Here is a 14129-nt window from a genome sequence, read left to right as displayed (position 1 = left end):
GTAGATTACATAGATTATCTTTGTCAAACTAGTAGTCAGAGATTTGTGTTGAAATTGAATTGACGTTGACAATGTAGCCTTGACAGCAGCAAAAACTCTATTAAAAACCCTAACAGAGCACTAAAAAACCCTAACAGAGCACTAGTACTCCCATATACTCCACAAGAGTTATTTTTTTGTTCGGCATAAACAATATATATGTAGATAAAAAATACTATTTGTATATAAAAAATCAATTATTATGTATTTGTTTATAAATATATGTATTATTTCATATATTTTCGATGTGTAATTTATTTTTTGGTTGTACAAAATAAAATAAGAAAGAAGAAAATAGAAATAGAAAACAATAAGAAATAACATTAATTACTAAGAACCACAATCACTCGTCAGAACCGAAATTATAGAATTATTTGGGCTAAGACTACACACGGATTGGACCGGATATAGCCTAAAATTCTGTCCAATAACTCATCGAATCAAATCGGATACGATATTTACATTTTTTCAGGTCGAATCCGATCCGATTCGCAAGTATGTGAATCGGATCGAATCGGATATCGGGTATATCTGCATAATTAAAAAAAAACTATTTTAAGATTCTATTTGGCTGTTTTTACAAAAAAAATCCAAAAAATTTATTGTTCACTTGTTTAAGCCTATTTACTCCTAAAATATTATCAATAAAAGTTTTCTTGAATAACAAAAAAAAATAATAACACAAGATTTAAGTTTAATTATTATAAGTTGAAGTATAATATAAAAAATTAAAAACAAAATATCATAAAATTCATAAAACAACACACTAAAATTCATATCCTATTAGAGTTTACTTTCTTAAACTATGCTATTTATACGAGACGTGCGAATATGCAGATTTGCGGATTGGATTCACGGATATCACTGCCAAATCCGCAATCTGATCCTGCCATAGTGCGGATCGAATCTGATCTGATCTGATAGCTCTGCGGATCAGATAATATCCGCAAAATTTGGATCGGATGCGGATAATTACCATAAATATCCGGATATTATCCTATCCCCATCCCTAATTTGGGCAGAGTCACTCCACCAAATCTGAATCTAGTTGTGCATCTTCTTCAAGGCACCCTTCTTTAGCCATCAAGTTTGCTACTTTATTAGCCTTTCTTTTAGATGAGGACAACATAGATAACTCAAGCTTTTCGCTACTTCAATTCAAAAAATCCTTTTGTAATATTCTTGCTTTCATGATTGTGGCTCTTTCCAATCGTTAGTTAATAAGCATACCTATGCAAGTCAGTTTCATGAATGACATTCTTAAACTGATCTTCACAAGACATGATCAACTGCTTCAAATAGCAAATAGTTTAGCTCTCAAAATATTGATTCAAAGCTTTATCAGAACATCCTCGTAGTCAATTATCATTACGGTCTCTAATCAAACATCCAAATCTAGCTCTTCCAACATTTTCAAGAATAATTTCATCACAATTTAATTTGACAAACCTAGCTGCAGGGTCGTCGACACTGATAAAAGATTTGGGCATGAAGCAAGACGTGACAAAAAGATAGCTGAGGAGAAATCTTTTGCTAGAAGCCAAGAATGATAGGCAACTTCCATGGCAGAATAGTTTTTACCGTTAATAACTGAATCATTCCTGTCTAACAAAATGCTCTAAAGGCCTGCCGAAAAATTTAATTGATGTATATTCTAAATTCTGGATTCAAACAGAGAAATGTCAGAATGTTGAAAGAAGGAAATATTCTTAACCCCCAATTGACTTTGTACATCTCTAGTTCAATTACAATACTAAAAACAGTGAATAATTGTTTCTTATTGTTGCTAACATCTCCGACTAGAATCAGTGGAGTGAGACCTTGTTAAAATCTAAAGTAGATGTTTGCAAAGCCTAGTGATGAAGGCTCAACCAAACTAGAAGGTGAACTTTCTTCGAAACTCTCAGCTTTCACGAAGTATCTTGGTTTAACAACCAGTAGTATTCTGTTCTAACCGAATGAATTTTGGACGACGAACATTTTCACCACCAACCAATACTAGCTTCTGATGCAACAAATTAAAGATATGAGGCCTCATAATGTCATTTTTCAATTCAGCATCCATTGTTATCATCAATCTATTCAAATGCCAGCCTAAATAATTAACCAAATCTCCTACTCACAAGTGAGTGTTAGATATATGAATAACATCAACTTTTTTTCATATAATTAGAAAATATCCGATTAAAAAACAAAAATGAATTTTAGGTGTTTTATTCAAATTTTGTTAATATTTAAAAGAAAATGTGGATATCTCAATGTCGTAATTATAATGTCAATAGAAATTAAAAAGAATGAAATTAGCAAATAAACAAAAAAATATAAGGTGTCGAAGACAAAGTAAATTGAAAAAATTAAAAAAAAAACAAAAAATTAAAGAAATGATGAGGAAGAAAAGATAAATGTAAAAGAGAAGAACAAGTAAAAGTAGAAAAATTTTATTAATAAAAAATAGAAAAAAGCAAATTATAAGTGTTTGAGTTCAGAAAAATTACTTAAGATTCTTAATTTTTACTCTATGATGCCTAGGGATTGAGAGAGTTTTGAGTTTTTAAGTATTTTCTAAAAGAACTAAACTTCCTATCATGTTTGCTTAAAACTTTATTTATAGACTAACCTGATGCTTAATTGACAGATGTTTTTATAATATCTTTGCCATTTTTTTCCTAAACTTGAATTAACTGTTCGGCTCTAATTTTCTTGACAATCATTCTACACTCTATTTTGACGCTCTATATTGATCTGTATAGCATGTTTTATAATTCAGGTCTAATTCAAATTTTGAATAAAAACGACTATTTTTGATAGTATCAATTAGAACCTTCTCCTAATATATTGAAACTGACTTTATAAATTAATAATAATATCTTATATTTATTTACTTAAAATTTTTTTAAATAATAATATTTTTTGCATAACATAATGTCCTCAAGATTTCTCAATTGAAGATATATCATAATTGAAAGTAAAAAAATATTGTTATTTATAGTACTAAAAAGTAAAAACACTACATATGCATTATTATCACTATTTTATTATTTTATTATTTTTATTTATTTATTTATTTATTTATTACATGGTTCTGAAAATTGAATTGGACTGGCCGGTCGAACTGGTTCAACTGAAAACCGACAATGCAAGCAGTTCGGTCCTCCTCCTATAACTACTCGGGAGAAAACCGACAAAAAACTGTCGAATCGGCTAAAAACTGGCCGGTTGGATCAGACCGGTAACCGGCTGATTCTCCCAAAACACGCCGTTTTTAAACTTTTTTTTTTTTTTAAAAAAACCCGATCCAGAGACCAGAACCCATCCCCCCTTCCTTTCCCCCATTCGGCCATTCATTCATCTGAATTCTGAAGCGAAGGAACCCTAGCCCTCTGAACTGAAGCAAAGGAACCCCGAACCCTAGCCCTCATCGTCGCCGCCGTTCTGAGGTCGTCAGCGCTGCCGCCGTCCTCAGCACTGCCGTTTCTTCCTCTTTCCCGCTTCTTCCTCGAACCCAGGTGAGTGCTCCTCGTCTTCATCTTCTCTTAACTTCTTATTCAATTTTTGTTCCATATTTCTTCAATTCTTCTAGGGTGATCTTGGCTTGAAGTTTGGTTCTTCAATTCTTCTTCTTCGGCCTTCCGCCTTCGTTCTCGTTTTTCGGTCTTCTTTGTATGTATGGTTCTGATTGCTGTGGAAATTCCAAAATTTGTATGTATGGATTGGTTGCTAATGTTGGAAAGTGGAAACTGTTACTCTGTTTTAGTGTTTTGCTGTTTTTGTATGTATGTATGGATTGCTAATGCTGGAAATTTGTTTTAGTGTTTTGCTGTTTTTGTAACTGTAACTCTGTTTTAGTCCATAACACCTAATATGCTGGAAACTTACTCTGTTATGTAACTGTTACTCTGTTTTAGTGTTTTGTTGTTTTGTTAATGCTGAAAACCTACTCTGTTTTGCAATATTGTTGAATACTGTAGGCAGAATTTGGGTTCTGGCTCTGCTGTGCTGCTGCTGCTTTGTGTTTTTGTAAAATTTGTAGATGATAGTTTGATTATTCAGCTCAGGGTTGTGTGTTTTGTGTTTTGTGTTTTGTGTTTTAGATTACATAGAAAAAAAAAACCAATTACTTGAAACACTTGCACACAAACATGCCCAGAAAAAACAACTGCAATATTGAACGAATTGTTGTTGTGTTATGTAATTTTGTGACTTAATTATGCTCAGATTTTGTTACAAAATCTCTCCTACTCATCCCTTTTGTCCTCATCAGAATGCATAACATGTTGCCTGTACATAGTGTTTTTAGTCCTCTAACCTGAGTGCCTAGCTTTGGCACTGGTTCCCTAAATAGAGTATTTGGTGATCAATTTGTATGTGTGGAATTTGAGCCACCTTGTACCATTCCTCCCCACTATTTGGTTTAAAAGTCTTGGAGTCAGCAAAGGGCATTCTTGGACACAAAGTTGATTAAGGGAGGAAGGAAGTTCTTCATCAGGCAAGGAATAAAGGACGTCACAGCAATGAATTTCAAGTGTATGAAGAGCATTCAGATATTGGAACCTCTGTAGTTTAGCTTCTTGAGACACTTCAATGTGCTTATGGGCAGTGAGTGAGCTTATATTGGGAGGAAGTATCATGTCCTCTGAAAATGAATCCACCATCGGCATGATTTCTAAATCAAAATCCCAACTCTCTCAGCGAATTGAATCGAATCAACCAGGCCTTCCTCTTCTTTTTCTTTTAGTTGATTCTTAATTTTTCTAATAGATGTAACTTTCTGAATCAAGTGGATCAGATCATGTACCTTTTTTATTTGGGATATTTTAGGAGACGCATTAGAAGAGCTATTTTGTTATTATGTTTGCTATAATAATATTCACATGTTGTATATGCTTGTGATTGTTCGGTGTTTACATTTTCTTTTCAAATCACTTGTTGTGGTTGTTCTTTGATGCAAGGCTTTGTATTTGTGTTTGTATTTGTGTGTGAGAATGTGATAATGTTGAATCCTATTGCATCTAATAGGAGTTTTTGGAATATCCTCATCTTTGGTCTTTTATAATTTATTTATTATTTTATTTTAAAACAGTTTTTTTGGTTGGACCATCGGTTAAACCGTTTGAACCAATAAACTAGTGAACCAGTGACTAGAACGGTTTTATGACTGGTCCGATTTTCAGAACCTTGATTTTTTATTGACTAAACAAAAAAAACCAGAACCCCAACATGGATTACAGCATAAAGGGTATATTGGAAAGACAAAACCCCGTAAGAAAAAGAAAATGACACTTTACTAATTGAAAAAATTGACACTGAAAAATTTCTTCTTCTTCAACCTAGCGTCCTTCCAACACCCATTTATAGTGGTAACTTTCTTATACTCAAAGACCTTTTACTACTAGCTCTCTAAGAACTTCAGGTAATCTTCAATCATTAGCTCCATCTTCGTTTTTTTCTTTTTTTTTTTATTATAGAAGAACACTACCCATACCAGAGTAGTACGAAAAATATCTTTTTAAGTTAGAGTATCAAAATATTATTTTGCAAACCATAAAGTATTTTAGGAGACTAATTGTTTCAATTTCTAAGTTCAAACCAGGATTTGATTTCTGAATTACTATTCTTGTTGTCTTCGAGAATTTCTTCAAAGTTGGTATGAGTTCAATCGGTCTGATAACCATCTCAAGGTTTGTTTGAAACCCTTTATTAAGACCTTCCTCTCTATTGTTCTCTTTAGTTGTTATTAGTTTTGAGGAATTGGGACTGATTTAAATTTAGCTAGCTTAAGGTCTTTCCAAATTTTTTTTTAATGAACCCAATTTACTGCTTACACAATATCATAACATTTGGGTATTTTTTCTTTTCTTTGTCATTAGTATGAAAAATTTTTTATGTAGATTTTGTCATTACTACCCAATTCACATTGATTTGTTAATGATATTATGCAATATGAAATTTTTTTTATATATTGATAAATAAGAACATTTGGCATCATATTTCAATTATTACAAATGAAGATATTGGAACAAAATTTGTACATTAGATTTTGTCTCTCTTGAATGCTCATTCAAATTATTGTCCATATCCTTTTAAACTCTGAACTATTGAACAACATATTAGTTGATTGAAAAAAAGATGATAAGAATCTTTATAACACTCATAAATTATGTCGCTAGTAAGCAAAACGTATACGCATTGGTAAAAAATACTAAAGTTCTGTTTGTACATTCACACTTGTTATTCTGTACTCTCATTATGTACTCCTCATCATATACTCTTACATTAGCAAAAATAAGAAAAAAATAAAGCTAAAAATTCTTCCAATGGCAAAACCAACGTAAAGACTACTATAACACTCTACCACTCAGAGTTGCTTAAGCAGTAAAATAGAAGTGGTGTGATAGTACTATCTCATATATATATATATATATATATATATATATATATATCCGGGCTCAACCTGCAAAATTATGGTCGGAGAATATTTACACATATATATACAATTCCAAGATGTAAATTACTCAAAACAAGCCCTATGTTTCCACACTACAAGAAATATCGTTAAAATCGACGGCTTTGCCGCTGATAATATTAAAAATTGAACGTAAAATTGACGATATTAGCCGTTGCTTTGGAACGTATCAATTTTTCAAAAAACTAATAAAATCGACAGTTTTTTCGGTTGTCGATAAACTTTCAATTAAATCAACGGCTACCGTATCGATAATATAGGTTTAAGATTTTTACAAATTTAATAAAAGCGACATCTTAATTGTCGATAATATTATCTAAAATCGATGACGCTTTTGCCTATATTTGATTTATTAAAATTAACAAATTAGCTGTCGATTTAATTATTAATTATCGACATATTTTTCATTTTTTTTGCCTATCTTACATTAAAATCGACAATACTGTCGTCGATTTTTGTCTATATTAAATTTAAAAAGCAACAACATTACCGTCGATTTTAATAGTCATATATTATTAGTTTTTCCATATCTTGTTTCGTTTTTTATCCAATCATCTTAACATATAAAAGAGCAGAGTCATATAAAACCATAAATTAGAATCTACATTCATTAATTTTATATTGTAACAAATTAATAAGCATACATTAATTATACCACTACCAAAGTAATATTTATAGAAAAAAAAAAAGTCTTATAAAATGCAAATAAACTACTCACAAGATATGCTTTTACAAATAGATAACGTCTATGATGACTTGGATTTTGGTAACTAGGCTAAAGATTGATTGGTGAATAGCAAAATTACACGTTATAGAGAGTTTTAAAGTCAAATATGTAAAGTGAGATAAGAATTAATTATTACTAAAAGGATAAATATGTAAAAGAAACATTGTTTTGGTGCCAGTTGTGATAAACATGGACTAAAAACTCTAATGCTATATATGTTGGGTTGGGTAGTTTGGACAATGGGAAGGAATAAATGAATAATAAGCAATGCTACTTTCAATTTGCTATTTTAATAGATTTTTTACCAAAAAATTAAAATGAATATAATTTCACCAAAAACCGTCTCAAATTGGGTCACAGATAAATACAACAAATGATGACTAATGTTTATTATAATAATTCTATGTAAATAAAGAAGTTTAAATTATAAATGTATGATATAAATTAAAATAGGTGAATTATGCTAATCTTAATATTTAATGTATCACATATGTAGGAATAAGATACTTTTTATTTTACAGAATATTTTATATCACAAAATTAAAAATAGACTGTAATGGATTCAGAAATTTTTAATAGTGGGATAGAATATATATACCATGATAATAATTTTTATTAAAAATATTATATGTACATAAAAAATTAATTATTAAATTATTTATTATATATTTGTGTATAAATGCATATATTATTTAACTTATTTTTAATATATATTTTATATTTGAATATATATTCTTATAAATGGTTATTTTTTATGCACACGTAACACAATAATTATTATTATTATTATTATTATTATTATTATTATTATTATTATTATTATTATTATTATTATTATTATTATATTTTGTTATTATAAAATAAGATTAATCTTTAAAATGTCTAATTATTAAATTAAAATACTAAAACACTAATTTAAATAATAACATATAATTTATAATTCTATTTTTTTTAGTTTCATATTTTAGGAAGATTGAATATTTTTTTCTTAACAATACAATTGAAATATCTTTTTGGTTAAATTACATAGTTGGTCCCTACACTTTTAGTAAAATTATAAATTGGTCCTTACACTTTAAAAGTTTGTAATTGGATCCCTAAAGAGAATTAAAATTTGTAATTTAGTCCCCATCGTTCAAGCGTTATCCGGAATAAGCATCGGCTAACTCTGTGCCAGTAGATGCAAGCGTTATCCGAAATAATTGGGCGTAAAGCGTCTGTAGGTGGCTTTTTAAGTTCACCGTCAAATTCCAGGACTCAACCCTGGACAGACGGTGGAAACTACCAAGCTGGAGTACGGTAGGGACAGCCTTGTAATTTTACACCTAGAACCATCCCAAAAATAGATATATCAAAATTTAAAAAATAGGAAGATGATTGAATTTCAAAGGAGAAAATAAAAATAGATTTTAAAAGTTTTATTTTATTACCCAAATAAATTTTCCGTATTTATATTCTTAATGAATTTCAAATAAAAGATTTACTATCCAGATCTTTAGAAACTCGTCAATTTCTTAATTTACAAAAGTAATAAAAGAAGGAAAATTAATTTTACACTTTCATCTTTAATTAAATACTTGAATTATTAAATTAATATTAATTTATTATATTATTGAGCAAATTATTTTAAATATTAAAATTAACATAATTCACTTATTTTATATCATACATATATAATTTAGACTTCATTATTTATATAGAATTATTATAATAAATATTAGGCACTATCTTTTATAGTTAGCTTGAACTTATATATTTTGAAACGTCTTTTAATAAAATTATATTCATTTTATATGTTTTGTAGAGCTATTAAAAGTAGTTGCTTATTATTTATTTATTCTCTCTCATTATCCAAATTATCCAACCCAACCTATCACCAAGGTCGACGAAGCAATAAAAAAGACAAATTTTTTCCATTCTTTTTGCAATAAAAATTTTTCTACTCAATCTACTTTTGGATCTTAGAATTTTTTGTCCATGTTTGTCAGCCTTCGCCAACATAATAATTTTTGCATGTCTCTTTTATATATTTGTCCTTGTGGTAATAATAAGTTCTATTCAACTTTATATATTTGACTTTTAAAGCTCTCCCCACGTGTCATTTTATTATTCATTAGTCAATCTTTAGTCATCTTTAGTCATAAAAATTCAAGTCATTATAGACTTTAAGTTACAAATAATTCAAAATAATCCTTTGTCTTTATCAATATAGCTGCATTTTTTAATGGAAAAATGTGACATAAGATTTTTTAAGGCATTGTAAAATGAGAATAACTATCGCCATATCATTATCCTCTGCCCTTCCTAAAAACTTAAACTAATAGCCGCAGAAATCCTAGGCAAAAAGCCTTCAGAAATATAATACTAAACAAATCTGAGTGATAAATTTTACTTTGCAGGACCATTGGGCAAAGCAGCAGCAGATTTTGCAGCAGATGGGTTAAGTTTATCCCAAGCCTCAATCCATGTGACCATTGCATCTGCAAACTTGTTGAAGTAATCATCAACCTTTCCAAGCTTCTCCTTAAATATTTTGGAGAGTTCAATGTAGCACTTCTGAATAGTGGTGCAATCCTTTGGAAAAGAAACAGCTTGGAAGAATGGGATTGCACTCCTTCTTGAGGTTCACAAATGGTGCAATCCTTTAGAAGAGAGACAGCTTGAAAGAATGGGATAAGATCTTCTTGCCAAAAGATCCCTTTGTACTCCTTCTTGAGGTTCACAAATGGGTTGCTGGCTTTGCTGTGCTAAATATAGGGTAACCTTGTCTTCACCCCCAATTTAAATGGTCACATATAACCTGCATCATCAACATACGCACACTCTAATTACTCCAAAATTTGACATCACAACTATACATTAGATTTTAACATTCATGAATTTTAAAGCTACACAAAGAATCAGCCAGTAAATGAATCATAAGTGTATACCTTTATGCACCAAAAAATCATAATTGCTGTGAATGTGAATACTATTGATGATGCTCTATCAGCTGAAGTTGCAGCTGATGTGTATGAGACAAACATCAAAATCAAGGTTGATAGCAATGTGATAGCTTTATTTGAATCTCTAAATATTTAAGAAAGAAAACACTGAAAAGGAGTATTGAGTACATCTATTCTCCTATTCCAATCATGACCCTGAGTGAAGTAAACAACGTAGCTGAATCTTTTTATCATGAATTAATGCAATAATAATTAACATTGACTAAAAAAGGACAAAGAAACTACATTTCCGTTCAATATACGGATTAGATAGAATAAATCTTCTTATAAATTAAGTTGGTTCTTAAACCAGTTTTGTAATCAATTACTTAAGGTTCTTTTTTGTAAGCTTTTTTTTCTTACTCTTTTACTGTATAATGTGTCAAGATTATGCTTCAATGTAATTTTGAAGACACCAGTTACGCAATGGCAAAAGAATAATTTAATTAGACTAGACAGAAAAATGTAATCTTCTACATGTTAAGATTATAATAAAAATAAATTGACTTTGAAAGAACAGATACATTTTTTGGAACATATACAATACTTTCATCTTGTGCAGGATTCAGATTTCATAACTAGAACTCATAATATCTAGGTTTAAGAGGTGTAGTTCTCACCCATTTTTTTTCTCTTGAAAAAGCATTAGGTTAATTATGCACATTCTTCATATTCTGAACTCATTTGTTGTTTAAAATTTTGGCAGTAAGTACTTTTGTCTTTTGAAAAAAATTGTCAAATTTTTTGTCAATCATTACCACAATCTTCATCTTTTGGTTAACAAGTTGTATCCTAGAATTGTTGACACACTTATTCAAAGAAACCTGACAGACTACCTTTTATTTTTCTTCAACAATCTTTCACTTTAGCTCATTAGTCTCTTCTTCAGTAATTTTTTTTTTCAACTTAGCCTTTTCTTTCTCTTCAACTCTGTACTTTTCAAATTCTTTTGTAACTTTTTTGTCAAAAACAGCATTGCACTTTGGACATATAGCGATGGTGCTGTCAAATTCTTTAATTCTTAGCAAAAAATTTAATAGATCCTCACCAAGACGAGGATAAACCAACTCCTTGTCTCGCTAAAAATTCTCATGTCTTTATTTTCACCTTGAGCACTAGCCATTATGGTATCAATTTCTGCCATGTTAACTAACAAGTTGAATGGTTCAACATAATTTGAATCAACAACGAATGTTCAATGTCCACCTTCATAGTAGTTTTATCTTCAAACTTCAACCTTCCATCTTCAATGAATTTTTGTATTAAATTCCTAAAATTGATGTAATTATTAGTGGTGGACAAAAATACTTGATGAAACTTACAAAATTTCTTATTTTTTATTTCATCAGCTGAAGCATCTTTTTTCCTCTGGTAAAATAAACTGTTTATCATTTAATAAAATTTTAAATATTTGGTCTGTCTTAAAAATATCAAAAGAATAAATCTTATTTTTAGCTTTGGAATATGAAGAAACTTTTTTTCTTTAACAGACTTTAAAGATTTGCACACATAAGGAGGACCCCACATAATTCAACAATATAAACCTCTTTCTCATTTGAATTACTACTATCCAAAAAATAATTAACATATGCAACTTTTTTAGAATTTTTTTTTTCTTAATTTTTTTTTATTTGTCTTACTCTCTCAGTTAGTTGGGCAAGATCTAAAATATGTTGATTAACAAATTTTTTCTAACTCCAAATTCTAATCCATTAGTAGCCATTCTGACAACTTCGATTTCTAAAATTGGAGTAAAATATTTATTTCTCATATTTCTAAACCATGTCAAATAAGTGTCAATAATTTTTTCCTCTACAAGCTTGATAGAGAATAGATCCGTAAGGCTAACTTTCAATTCACTTTGGAAGAATTGATCATGAAAATTTCTTTCTAACTACACCCAAGAATGAACAAAATTTAGTCTCAAGTTGGAGAACCAAGTGAATGCATTTTTTGTTAAAGAAGAAAAAAATATTGCATCTTGATATATTCATTAAAAATTATTTCCCCAATTTCAACAATATATCGAGCAATATGTTCTACTGTAGACTAATTTTTTTCTCCATAAAATTTTATAAGGAATTTCAAAATTTTTCAACCTCTTGAAAGCTCTGCTTATTGGACACATTCAGAAAATGCTTACACGAAATATGGCATATTCAAACAACCAATATTAAATCTCAAATGGTTTAAAACTTGCTCAACGTTCCTAGCTAAATTATAATGTCCCCTAAATTATTTTGTCTAAGTCTTTACAACATATCATCAGCATTTGACTATGTTTAGGCATATGAACCTTATAATTAGAAATTACTCCATCATTTTGGTTGACATTATCAAATTCTAAACTATGATTGTCATTTTCTTTTAAAAATTTACCATAATAACAATCTTATTAACTTGCCTATTTAACTATTCAATTGTAGTGTTTGTATTTTCTACAAGAGGATTTAAAACGGTCACCATTTGATGAGTTAACATGTTTAACAGCCATTGCTCTTGAGATATCAGGAAACACATGTCTAGAGTTTTCTACCCTAGTAGCAGTAGGTGTAGTAGAATTAGATGCGCTGTTATTTCCTATATTAATAGCATGTAGCAAATTTTGTTGTGATATATGTGAATCTGTCACCCCAGAAATAGGCACATTGACATGACATACAAATTCTGGTAAAGAGAATTTTAAAAAGTTGAGTAGAGAGACATAGATAATTCTTGGGTCACTATGGGGGGGCATACCTCGGTGGCAAGGTATAAGGCGGCCACTCCACGGTATTTATGAGAGTTGCATTTAACTCTGGATAGGCATGGCCAACGCCATCATGCCTTACTAACGGCAAGATAGGCTCTACATTTGAAATCACAGAAGAATTTCTAGACTCATTTCCTCTAGTCTCGTCACTGAAAGTAGAAGAAGATGTTGCATATGTATTTGACATGCCAACTGATACTGATTTTTTAATCTCTAAAAACACAATGTTACTACTATGTAACCACATGCAAATTCAAAACTCCTTATTTTTTTCTTTTGACAAACTACAATCTATTGACAATGTCCCTCCGAGCATGCTATTTGTTTTGCTCAAATTTTGTTAATTTTAAAAAAAAATATGGATATCTTAATGTTGCAATTATAACATCAATAGAAATTAAAAGGAATGAAATTAGCAAATAGACAAAGAAATAAGGTGTTGAACGCAAAGTAAATTGCAGAAATTAAAGGAAATAGAAAATTAAAGAAAGGATGAAGAAAGAAATATAAACATAAAAGAGAAGAACATGTAAAAGTAAAAAAATTTTATTAATAAAACTGGAAAGAAGCAAATTACAAGTTTTTGAGTTCAGAGGAATTATTTAAGATTTTCAATTTTTTATTCTGTGATGTCAAGAGGCTGAGAGCGTTTTAAGTTTCTAAGGTAGCGTTTGTTTTGAGGTACTGTGACAGAGACTGGAAGACTGAGACTCAATATCATGTTTGTTGGTTCAGAGACTGATATTAAAATTTCTGTCTCTGTCCCTAAAATTTCAGTATTTCAATACCTCCAAAAAGTGGGGACACAGGGGACTAAAATTTTTAGTGATGGGGACTGAAACTTTAATAACATTTTATACCTAAAATACCTTCATTTCAATTAATTAATTTTAATTTTACCTTTTGTACAAATTAAATTAGAATTTCATTCTTCTTTCAATTTCATTCTTCTTATTTCAATCTCTATCTCTTAGTCTCTGTCTCTCAGTCTCAATCTTTCCATCCCTGCCTCCCCACCAAACGCTACTAAGTGTTTTCCAAAAGAACTGAACTCCCTACAATATTTGCTTAAAACTCCATTTATAGACTAATCTAATGCCTAATTGATAGTTATTTCTATAATATTTTTGTCAATTTTTTTCTAAACTTGAATCAACTATTATT

At 29.8% G+C, this 14129-nt stretch overlaps 1 long non-coding RNA gene across 1 annotated transcript; it reads left to right on the top strand.

The window, feature by feature from the left end:
* The first annotated feature begins 3367 nt into the window (after positions 1-3367).
* Positions 3368-4920, top strand: LOC130960364 (uncharacterized). Its single transcript, XR_009079077.1, has 2 exons — positions 3368-3545; positions 4008-4920. It is a non-coding gene; the product is annotated as an uncharacterized LOC130960364 (long non-coding RNA).
* The last annotated feature ends 9209 nt before the right edge of the window (positions 4921-14129 follow it).

Source organism: Arachis stenosperma, chromosome 2, assembly GCF_014773155.1.
Source record: "Arachis stenosperma cultivar V10309 chromosome 2, arast.V10309.gnm1.PFL2, whole genome shotgun sequence".
Lineage (NCBI taxonomy): Eukaryota > Viridiplantae > Streptophyta > Magnoliopsida > Fabales > Fabaceae > Arachis > Arachis stenosperma.
The sequence above is the reverse complement of the archived record's forward strand: the minus strand, read 5'-3'. Positions and strand labels throughout refer to the sequence as shown.